Source organism: Pan troglodytes, chromosome X (assembly GCF_028858775.2).
Source record: "Pan troglodytes isolate AG18354 chromosome X, NHGRI_mPanTro3-v2.0_pri, whole genome shotgun sequence".
NCBI lineage: Eukaryota > Metazoa > Chordata > Mammalia > Primates > Hominidae > Pan > Pan troglodytes.
Window position 1 is genome coordinate 85,047,290 of NC_072421.2, and position 12,067 is coordinate 85,059,356.

Sequence of the window (12,067 nt, forward strand, 5' to 3'; positions counted from 1 at the left end):
AATCTTAATTTTATCTAATTAAACTTTTTATTTTCCTTGGAAAGTTGGATTATGTTGAATATTATTGGTTTTTGATATAATGTGCACAAATATATGTATATATAAATCTAACAGAATTAAATTTTATAAAATAGTAGAAAACTCTATTATAAGATGAGTGTCAGTCATTAATTTGAAGGGTGGCATTGGAGGGTGGCATTAGAGTGAGGTTCCAAATGTAATTATATTTTTCATACAGTTGGTCTAGGAATTTTCTGTGTAACTGCTTCTTCAAAGTAAGTTTTTTTGCACATTCAAATTCCATGAGTCAAAATTAGACTTTTAGTCTTACATAAAGCCTAGATACTTCCTGGCACCACATTTATGATCTCCTGTAAACCTGGGGTTAGTAAAGGAAATAAGACAATTTGTAAAAAATGAAATAATCAGCAGTTTTTGATGTCATCCTGACTACAGTACTCTGGTGAAGGGTCATTGGAAACATTAAGCATTTGACAAGATATTTAAAGAGCCAGGGGAAAAAATAATTTTAAACCTATGAATGACATTTTAGACAAAGATTTACTACCATCGGATATATGTTGGGGAACTAGCCTTTGATGGCCTGTTCCCTGAAATAACAAAGCTGGTTACAAAAGAACAATGGGAGTACAGGGAATTGTTGATAGTGGAAACAAAACAGTATCATGAGAATTTTCCAGTCTATGGTGTAATGTTATCTAATGATAGTCTTTCTCACCATTCTTTCAATGAACTAATACATCTGTGGGAAGGCTTGAGGTAGTTAAGGCATATGCTGAAATAATGAGGATTAGTTTTATTTGATAATATAACTGTTTGATGACAGAACTTTTTTTTTTACAATTAGAGCTATGTGACTCTATAATAAATTAAAATGAATTCAAATGTTCTGGCTCAGGCTTCTTAGACAACTTGTGTGAATTTGCATCTAAAATAAATGCAGACAACAGATGACCAAATGTTAATTAATTTATTGATTCAAGAACACGTATATTGAGTGCCTGCTATATACCAGACACTATGCTACAGATGGGTACACAGTAATTGAAAAAATGACATATTGTCTGTCCTCAAATAATTTATAGTTTAGTCTAATTTATATAAATTCTTATATGGTCCTAAGAAATTTAACAGGTGTTCAGTGATGTAGACTGGTAACTGGAGAATGGAATATCAGGTTCCTCCTCAGACACCACCCGGCCAGGAATTGAATTGCTGCCTTTTACTTCTGCCATGTCATGGGAGATTAGCTCACTCTAATTTGTCCTGCTGATACCATCTTTCAGAGAAATAAAAGCACTGCCTGTATTCTGTGGAGGGGGGAAGAGTAAGGAGAATGGGGGAGATAGAGCAGGTAATGCCAAAAAGGATTTCTGTTGTTAGACCACCCTTTCTGCTTGTTTCTTTGTTTTGTTTTGTTAGGGAGTACAGGCTTCTTTTTGGTCTTTTTTGTTTGTTTGTGTTTGTTGGTGGTTCCAGGTTGCAGGTCTTTGCAGTGTTCTGTGTGGGATATATGAAAAGCAATAAGAAAATCAGGGAACTCACTCTCACCACCATATTATTCATCAACACAGATGTCCCTGGTTTCTTTGCCTTGTTTCTTAATATTTCTATGCTCGTTTGTTGTTTTGTATTCAGAGGCTTTTAGCTGTAAAGAGTAGAGGAAAGAATGGAACTAATCCATCTTGTTGGAAACAGAAGTCTTGATACATGTTTTTAAGAAAAACTAATATAACTCCTGTCTAGAATTACAGAAATATTTTTGAGTCACTATATACAACTAGGACACTTGATAGATAAGGATCTAAGATTTTTTTAGTATTTTGGATTTAGCAGCTGAGGAAACCATTTTATTTTGACTAAATTTTCCCATAGCAAATTAAAACAACCCATATTGGGGTTTGAATTTTTAAAACTCAAATTAAATGTTTTAATTTATTTTCTTTGTAAACAACAGCATTTGCCCTAACATTATATATACATCGAGAACAAAAGGCAAAAGAGTAAGTTTTCTTCAAAAGCATGTTTCTTTTTTCTCCATCCTACTCTGTATCTTATTTCTATTGCCCCTAGAAGAGCAATAAACTTTCATAGATGACATAACAAACCCCAGCCCTTCTCAAGAGCTCATGGCACATAAGGACAATTGTAGGGCTACCATATACAACATTCTAAGGTGGAAGAAGTTCACTGAATGGCTCTGTGAAAATGCTGTATCTTGAAGTGGTGTGCTTGAAATTTCTATAGCTTCAATTTGATGTAGTTTGATATATGAAGCAATAGCTAGGAGCTTTGTCTATCAATTCAAGCCCAGGGTTAGAGTTATTTTCTCTTCCATCTATCTATGTATCTTCCTCACCCATCTTCTCTGTTTTCTGGACTCTCCACCTTGACAGTTTTCTTTGAAACAAATGTTCCATATCTGTGACTGTGTGTGTGTGTGTGTGTGTGTGTGTGTACATATACAGAAACCTAACATTTTTTATTATCTATTTTATAATTTATTAAGATTTTTGCTAATATCTTTATCATATTAGGCAGTATGCAGATCTTAACTTATATTTATCTATGTTTTAACTAACACAAATATACTTGCATTTTATTACTTTGATCTGCCAAAATCTAGTGTCATAAATAATATTTTTACAGCTCTTCTGAACCAGAAATGGAGGCAGACAGTATTATGAATAAAAAGGCTTTTCCCTTAACTCCTCCCTACCATGCACTTTGATGTCAATTACATTACAGGCATTTAACTAATGAAAACAAATATGCCTTAGTCTATTTATTTCTAATGTAAAAACAAATATAAAAACATAATAGATCTACAATTAATTTTATTCCATGTCATGATGATTTAATTCATGTCACCACTAAAAAAAATTCCTGTTAGAATAAATTTGTGAGTATAGGGTAGTAAAATAGAAAAATACATTTTCACATATGATTTGAGATTAGTGTTAGCACATCTGCTTTTTGTACAATTTTAATAAAATCAAATAGAAATTTCTTGTGCGTCCACATGGTGCAAATTACGTTTTGTCCAAGATTGCAAGCTAATCATTGGCCTAGTGGGATGTCAGACTCCAAGTTTTCTAACTGTAAATACTTCATGCTTACGTTTGAGTCATATAGGTCGTGGATATGCACTACAATTGGGTTATTTCTTGTATAAACATGATCCCTTTTACTTTGCTATTTCCAGTTTTTATTTAGCATTCATCACACACACACACACATTCAATCACACACACACACACACAGATATAGATTTAGATATGTACATATACAATCACATCAAGGCTTCTATTACTTTTTGCCACCATTGAGTAGTACATGGCAACATACTTTTCCCAAGGTGCAAGGCAACTTCTGATCCTTTTCTAATCTTGGCAATCCCCTTTCAGAATGATTCTCAGTATTGCATTTCCTTAGAACACTGTTTACTTGACGGATAATGGGTTGATCCCACAGATCATTCTCTGTAAACACATTAGGCAGCTGATAGCTTACTTCTCCCAAGGAACCCAATGCATTAATTTCAAAGATGATAATGCATTCATGTCTAGAGGGTCCTTAAGGAATAAGACTAATTAGTGAGAAATTCAAATATTGTATCAAGATGCCCAGAAGAAGAATGTTTTTTAGTGGCTGATCTTTTATTACCACTCAAATTATACCTATTTCACCTGAAATAGGTGTCCCTAAAATCATGACTAAAAATTAATTGGGAAATAATATGCCAGATCAAAGCTTACATTTCTGAGCAGTGTGAAGATCTTTTCTTGTTGTGCTGCTGAAAATCCACTTGGTATAGGATGACTTTGTGAGAAGTAAAAAAAAATATATGAAGAGTAGGTATAAGAAAAATACCTACTTGTATTAACTGGAAAAAATAATATACTGGGTAAATGTTTATAATAAATGAATATAAAATATTCGAAAAGTATACCCTTTAAAACTATGTACAAGTGAGCTGTTATTAAAATTGCTGAAATATTTTCATTGGATTTAAAAGTATGAAGGTCAACAGTAACCTAAGAAAGAATAATCTTAGTCTTATGTTAGAAATAAAAGCCATATTTAGGGTACTGAGGAGTCACTTGGAATTAAAGGAGACAAGTCTTGGGAAATTTAGCTGACAGTAGTATGTCTGTGTTGGGAAAATGGGGCTATGAGAAAGAAAAGTAGTTGAAATCTGTTTGATTTTAATGGGAGAGACTCTAAAATAATTAAAAAGAGGACTCAGTAGAGGGAGAGAAGAAAAGATATAAGAGAAACAGGGACTAGTAATGTAAGTTTCTGGAGAAAACCAAGGGAAAGAGAACCAGAACACAGATGGAAGAATAGTTTTTGTGTAGGAGGAAGACAAGAGGAGAGAGATGGGTGAGGACATATTTAGTGGCAGAACTATGAAGGCATTTTTTACCTAAGGATTTTGTTAAATCCAGAAGACAAAAAAATGAGTGTGTAGGAGAAAGAGGTATAATATTGTTCTCAGGCAAATTAGAGGAGTGATTTGGCCAGACAACTCTAGTAAATTATTCAGTACTGTTTAAGGCTCAGTTTAGTTTGGTAACTATGAACTTTTAGCGATGAAGATGTTCCATTAGCTGGGTGCGGTGGCTCACGCCTGTAATCCCAACACTTTGGGAGATGGAGGCAGGCAGATCACCTGAGGTAAGGAGTTCAAGACCAGCCTGGCAAACATGGCAAAACCCTATCTCTACTAAAAATACAAAAATTAGCCAGGCGTGGTGGCGGACACCTGTAATCCCCGCCACTTGGGAGGCTGAGGAAGGAGAATTGCTTGAAGCCAGGAGGCAGAGGTTGCAGTGAGCCGAGATCATGCCACTGCACTCCAGCCTGGGTGACAGAGAGTGACTCTAAAGAAAAAGAAAGAAAGAAAGAAAGAGAGAGAGAGAGAGAGAGAGAGAAAGAAGAAAGAAAGAAAGAAAGAAAGAAGAGAGAAAGAAGAAAGAGAGAGAAAGAAAAAGAAAGAAAGAAAGAAAGAAAGAAAGAAAGAAAGAAAGAAAGAAAGAAAGAAGAAAAGAAAAAAGTAAAGAAAGAAAATTTTCCATTATGTGTTTTTACCAACATTTGGCTACCTGGGTCAGAGATTTTTCAGGTACATATAACAAATGACAGAGGAGGTTTAGGTACTGGCATGAGAGTAATTAAAATAACAAACCACAGCATCTGAAATAGATAGAGAATAAAATGAAAACAAAAGAAGGATGATGGATACAAAATTAGGTCATTAGAATGCTAGTCCTGATAAGGGACAAGAATAATAATAGGAAGAGTTTAGAAAATAGCCTGGAAAGATAAATGTTGATCAAAGTAGGATGTTTGAACTAGTGATTTAGTAACTACAGTAGTTCAGGATGATGACAACGTTCATGGTATGACAGTGAGAATGGTGGCTATTGAGTGGAGAAAAAGGCCATTAGAAATGAGAGTTTAAAGAAACTGAGACTAAAGGGTGATTTACGTATTGTTAACCTGGATTTTGAAATTACTGAGAGTGTGTGAGGATTTGCATTAAAAAAGAATACACATGTTATGGGTTGAATTGTGTCTATTCTCAAAGTTGATATGTTAAATTCCTAAGCCCTAGTACCTCAGAGCGTGACTGTATTTGGAAATTGGGTCTTTAAAGATGTAGTTAAGAAAAAATTAGGTCGTTAGAGTGACCTCTTATACGAAGAGGAGATTAGGACACAGATACATACAGAGGAAAGACTATGTGAACCTATGTTAAAGAAAAAATATTCTGACACTTGTTAAAACACTAAGGTTTCAAGGTCATTGCACTAGGAAAGACAAGATAGAGCTCAATTTCAAATTTAAAAACAGTTGGTGATTTATAGCCAATCAGCAGACTGAAGGGGCCAGTGGATGGAAAATTACTAAAAGGCAATGCTAAGGAGATTCTTGCTAAACCAACTTAACAGGATTCTTTCTGAATGCAGGCCAAGAACTTAGACATTAAAGGTGGGGGATGTTGAACATGGTCTGATATCAAGGGTGGGGTATTATCTCTTAAATGACTAATCAGGATTCTTGCTAAAAGTACGCTATGCAAGCCTGACAAAAATTAAAAAGAAATTGGGCAAGCTCAAGGTCTAGCTGAAAAAAGGGGCTCAGAGGAATGTCACTAAAGTTTGGTCAAGGAGACTCTTTGTCAGACATAGAGATAAGACAGCAATCTACAAGCCAAGGAGAGAGAAACATCTCAGAAGAAACCTCCCCTACTGGTACTTTAATCTTGGACTTACAGCTTCCAGAATTGTGACAAAATAAATTTGTGGTTTTTTTTAAAGACATGAAGCCTGTGGCTGTTTGTTATGGCAACCCTAGCAAACTAATAAACTGTGATTCAGTAAATGAAGCAGAATAGCCAAGTGAACAGTGGATTGTGGTGACAGAGATGAGTAGAGAGAAATTATAGCCAGATGTCATGATATTAAAGTGACTGATGGAATACCATTCAGCCTTTAAAATGGAAGAAATTCTGTCATTTTTAACAATATGGATGAAATTTGGAGGTCATTATGCTAAATGAAATAAGCTAAACACAGAAAGAAACACCATATGTTTCCACTTATATGTGGAATCTAACACACCTAAACTCATAAAAGTAGAGATTAGAGTGGGGGTTGACGAAGGCGGAGGCTGGAGGGAATGAGATGGCAATCCAAGAGGACAAATACCCAATTAGATAGAAGGAATAAGCTTTATTTTTGTGGAGATCTGTTGCACAGCATAATGCATATAGTTGATATTTCAGTACTATACATTTCAATATTGCTTAGAGAGTAAATCTCAAATGTTGTTAGAATAAAATATGTCAAATATTTGAGGTTATGGATAGTTTCATTAGCTTTATTTAATAATTCCAGGTTGTATTAAAAAGTCATATCATCACCTTCTATCCCATAAATATATAAAACTATAATTTTTTTAATATATAATTTAAAAATTTTTAAAAAGTGGCTGAGGAAGTAGTAGATTACAAGTCATTACAAAGGCCATACAGATTAACCTGCCAACCAAAGTTTGATAATAATAATAATAACATCAACAATGACAATAAAAATAGCAGCAAATAATTCTCTATTGATTCCTATATGCCAAGTATTGTTCTAATCACTTAATACACATTAACTCATTTAATCCTCAAAACCCTCTTATTACCTCTATTTCATAATAAGAAAACTAAAGCATAGAAAGATTAAATCATTTCTCCAAGGTTATATCACTAGTCAGTCATAGGACTAATATTCAAGCCAAGACATTCAGAATCAATGCCTCTTCTCTGTCTGGACCAATATGCTACAATGTATACAGGATATGGATTTTTAAAAAAAGCCTCCCTTAGCTTTTGTCCAAAGTCACACATCTCATGAAAGGCAGACTCCAGATCCAACTAAATATTCTTCTTTCAATTTTGGTATTCATATTGGCATTCATATTTCGAACAAAAATTTTACTGAACAAATTGTGGTAACCTAGTCAATTGTGATTAATAGTGCCAGTTTGTTAATTCAATTATATAAAGGGAGATTTAACCTGTTGGACAAAAGTGGAAGTTTTAGAAATTACTTAGAAAAATATTAGGTTTAAGAATGTATCATTCACTCTTCTGACATAACATTATAGACCTAAGAATTTTATAATTTAATGGTTTTTTGTTGATATGGTTTGGCTGTGTCCCCACCCAAATCTCATCTTGAATTGTAACTTCCACAATTCCCATGGGCATGGGAGGAACCTGGTGGGAGGTGATTGAATTAAGGGGGCAGGTCTTTCCTGTTCTGTTCTCATGATAGTTAATGAGTCTCGTGAGATCTGATGATTTAAAAAGGGGAGTTTTCCTGCAAGCTCTCTTCTCTTGTCTGCTGCCATGTGAGACGTGCCTTTCACCTTCCACCATGACTATGAGGCCTCACCAGCCATGTGGAACTGTAAGTCCAATAAACCTCTTTCTTTTGTAAATTGCCCAGTCTTGGGTATGTCTTTATTAGCAGCATGAAAACAAATACAGAAAAATGCTACCACTAGAGTGGGGTTCTGCTGAAAAGATACCCAAAACTGTGAAAGCAACTTTGCAATTGGGTAACAGGCAGAGGTTGGAACAGTTTGAAGGACTCAGAAGAAGACAGGAAAATGTGGGAAAGTCTGGAACTTCCTAGAGACTTGTCGAATGGCCTTGACAAAAATTCTGATAGTGATATGAACAATAAGGTGCAGTCTGAGATGGTCTCAGATGGAGATGAGGAATTCGTTGGGAACTGGAGCAAAGGTGACTTGCTATGTTTTAGCAAAGAGACTGGTGGCATTTTGCCCCTGCCCTAGAGATTTATGGAACTTTGAACTTGAGAGAGGTAATTTAGGGAATCTGGCAGAAGAAGTTTCTAAGCAGCAAAGCATTCAAGATGTGACTTGGGTGCTGTTAAAGGCATTCAGTTTTAAAAGGGAAAAAGAGCATAAGAGTTTGAGAAATTTGCAGCTTGACAAGGTGATAGAAAATAAAATCCCATTTTTTGAGGTGAAATTCAAGCCAGCTGCAGAAATTTTCATAAGTAATGAGGAACAGAATGTTAGTCCTCAAGATAATAAGGAAAATGTCTCCAAGGCATGTCAGAGGTCTGCGCAGAAGCCCCTCTTATCACAGGCCTGGAGGCCTAGGAGAAAATAGTGGTTTCGTGGGTGGGGCCCAGGGTCCCTGTGCTGTGTGTAGTCTAGGGACTTGGTGCCCTGCATCCCAGCCACTCCAGCCATGGCTGAAAGGGGCCAACATAGAGCTCAGGTTGTGGCTTCAGAAGGTCCAAGCCCCAAGCCTTGGCAGCTTGCACGTAGTGTTGAGCCTGTGAGTGCACAAAGTCAAGAATTGGGGTTTGGGAACCTTCACTTAGATTTCAGAAGATGTATGGAAATGCCTGGATGCCCAGGTAGAAGTTTGCTGCAGGGGTAAGACTCTCATGGAGAACCGCTGCTAGGGCAGTGCAGAAGGAAAATGTGTGGTTAGAGCCCCCAAAGATTCTCTACTGGGGCAGCACCTAGTAGAGCTGTGAGAAGAAGGCCACAATCCTCCAGATCCCAAAATGATAGACTCACCCACAGCTTGCACCGTGTGCCTGGAAAAGCTGCAGACACTCAACAGCAGCCTATGAAAGCAGCCGGGAGGGAGGCTACACCCTGCATAACCACAGTGGTGGAGCTGCCCAAGACCATGGGAACCCACATCTTGCATCAGTGTGACCTAGATGCGAGACATAGAGTCAAAGGAGATTGCTTTGAAACTTTAAGATTTGACTGCCCTCCTGGATTTCAGACTTCCATGGGGCCTGTAGCCCCTTTGTTTTGGCCAATTTGTCCCATTTGGAATGGCTGCATTTACCCAATGTCTGTACCCACATTGTATCTAGGAAGTAACTAACTTGCTTTTGATTTTACACACTCATAGGCAGAAGGGACTTGCCTTGTCTCAGATGAGACTTTGGACTGTGGACTTTTGAGTTAATGCTGAAACAAGTTAAGACTTTGGGGTCTGTTGGGAAGGCATGATTGGTTTTTAAACGTGAGAACATGAGATTTGGGAGGGGCAGAAGTGGAATAATAAGTGTTGGCTTTGTCCCCACCTGAATCTCTTCTTGAATTGTAACTCATACAATTCCCATGGGTTGTGGGAATAACCCGGTGGGAGGTGGTTGAATTATGGGGGCAGGTCTTTCCTGTGCTGTTCTTGTGATATTGAATACATCTCAGGAGATCTGATGGTTTTAAAAAGAGGAGTTTCCCTTCACAAGCTGTCTTCTCTTGTCTGCCTCCATGTGAGACATGCCTTTCACCTTCTGCCATGATTATGAGGTCTCCCTAGCCACATGGAACTGTAAGTCCCATAAAACTCTTTCTTTTGTAAATTGCCCAGTCTTGGGTATGTCTTTAACAGTAGCATGACTAATAATACATTTGTATTACTGACTAATACATTTGTATTGCCAAAGAGGGTGCCAAAGGAGAGGTCTCGAATTCAGTTCACTCAGGGAATAAACATTTATGTTTAGAAATGGTGATCTGAAGTGTGACCACATTATTTAAGCATAGGCGTCTCTAAGAGTAAAATCTGTCTCTGTGAAATTAATTAATTGCATTCACATTTTATGAAGACTTTAGCAATTTGATAACCCAACCTCTTAATTCCTTTAAGTAGTCTTCATGCACTGTGAAATGAGAGTCTGTTTTAGGGATGAAATAACTCAAAGGAGAAGAATATTCACTTGAGTACATACTAAAATGTTTAGTAGCAATGGGGAATCAAAATGTTTGACCATGGGTCAAAAAGTCTGTCACTATGTATCTTGGCACTCAGAGAGCAGGATAGTCTAGCCATATGTCCAATGGGCAAGGAACATAGCTCTAAATTTATTGGTTATTCCTGTTGCACCACCATTGTGAAGAGAATGAGATCAATGTGCCAGTAAGCTAGAGTTGTGAAAGCTTTCAGAATAATTCAGGAACAATATATCCACAGAAAATTTAAAAATCAAGTAAAAATGCTCGTGAAAAATTAATTTTCACTTTTCTTTACTGTTCACCATAAATAAGTCTATTCATTCAAGTACGCTGTAAAATTAGAGTAGGAGTCATAAGATTTTCTTCAATAAGAAGTTAATTTTGACTAGAAAAATATATAGGGAAATCTAAAAGTGAATATTCACAAAAGTATATTGAAGCCAAATAGTTTGGAATATATTTTGACAAATAATATTAGTTTCTCATAAGTTTCTTATCAGTTACATGATTGGTTCTTAGCCATTTTTCAGGTAAGTAAATGGTTTAATTGAAATGACATCAAAAAGATAAGCAAATAAATGAAGTGTATTTATTCAACATTTAACTGTAAACAAGGTAGTCTTGGTATTAAAAGTATCAAAATGTCTTATTTAATGTTTGGGATATATAAAATTTCAAAACTGGATTATACATTGGAATGAGTATTTTACATTATATTGCTAATTTACTTATCATAGTTTATACTATCCCTCCCCACAGATACACTTCTCCATCCTTACCTGCCAACAAACATATTTTTCAGCAATGGCTGTGTCACATCCACAGTTCCATAATTTCCTGAGATTGAAAGATAACATTTCATTGTTTGAGTAGATTGTGGATTCAATTTCCTGACAGGTGGATTTTAGCATTTTTCCTACTTCTATATTATGATATGCTTTCAGGACTAAATCCTATTAATTTCTTGCTCAGGAATGAATCATTTACCCTGTCATGAGAGTGGTCTGAAAAAGTTTGTGAAAATGAATTTTCACCAGAATGTACTTTCGTTCATAGAGATTGAATACACAGCCAATAATACACAATCAAAATATACATTAATACCTGGGATATTTTAAAAGTTTTAATACTTCTATATAAAGTTACTAAATATTTTCATCTCAGAGGTATTACTGCTTTGGCTCACTGGTATAACATAATTTATTTTAAAATTGATTTTAAACAACTTATTATTATTAGCTATATGTTATACACAGGTTGTTAATAATTTATTCTAGGAAAATTAGCTCTAGTGTATAACAAATTTTTTTAAAGAATTATTTCTGGATGCACTGATCTCATAATTATTTTGCAATTTTAATAAAGAATATATAGATTGCTAGTGACTTGTTCAGAGAGAATGCTATGTAAATTCCAAAGATATCACAAGAGTGAAAATTAGTCTGATGCTTTGAGAAATGTTTTCATACATTTGTAAGAACATGAAATAAACTTTAAAAATATCTGATCTTTTGATATGCCATATATCTTTAAATTTCTTTCAAAAACTCAAAATTTATTTTAAATGTTTTGCATATATTGAAAGCTACCAAGAAATGATAAGTAATTATTTGGACTTTAAATATCAAGATAAACCATTATGACAAGGTAACTGTCTTCATGGATCTTAGAATCTATATTGAGAGAAAATTACACATGTAAGCTAATTTAACTATAGAAATAAGGAATAACGTGACATTAATAA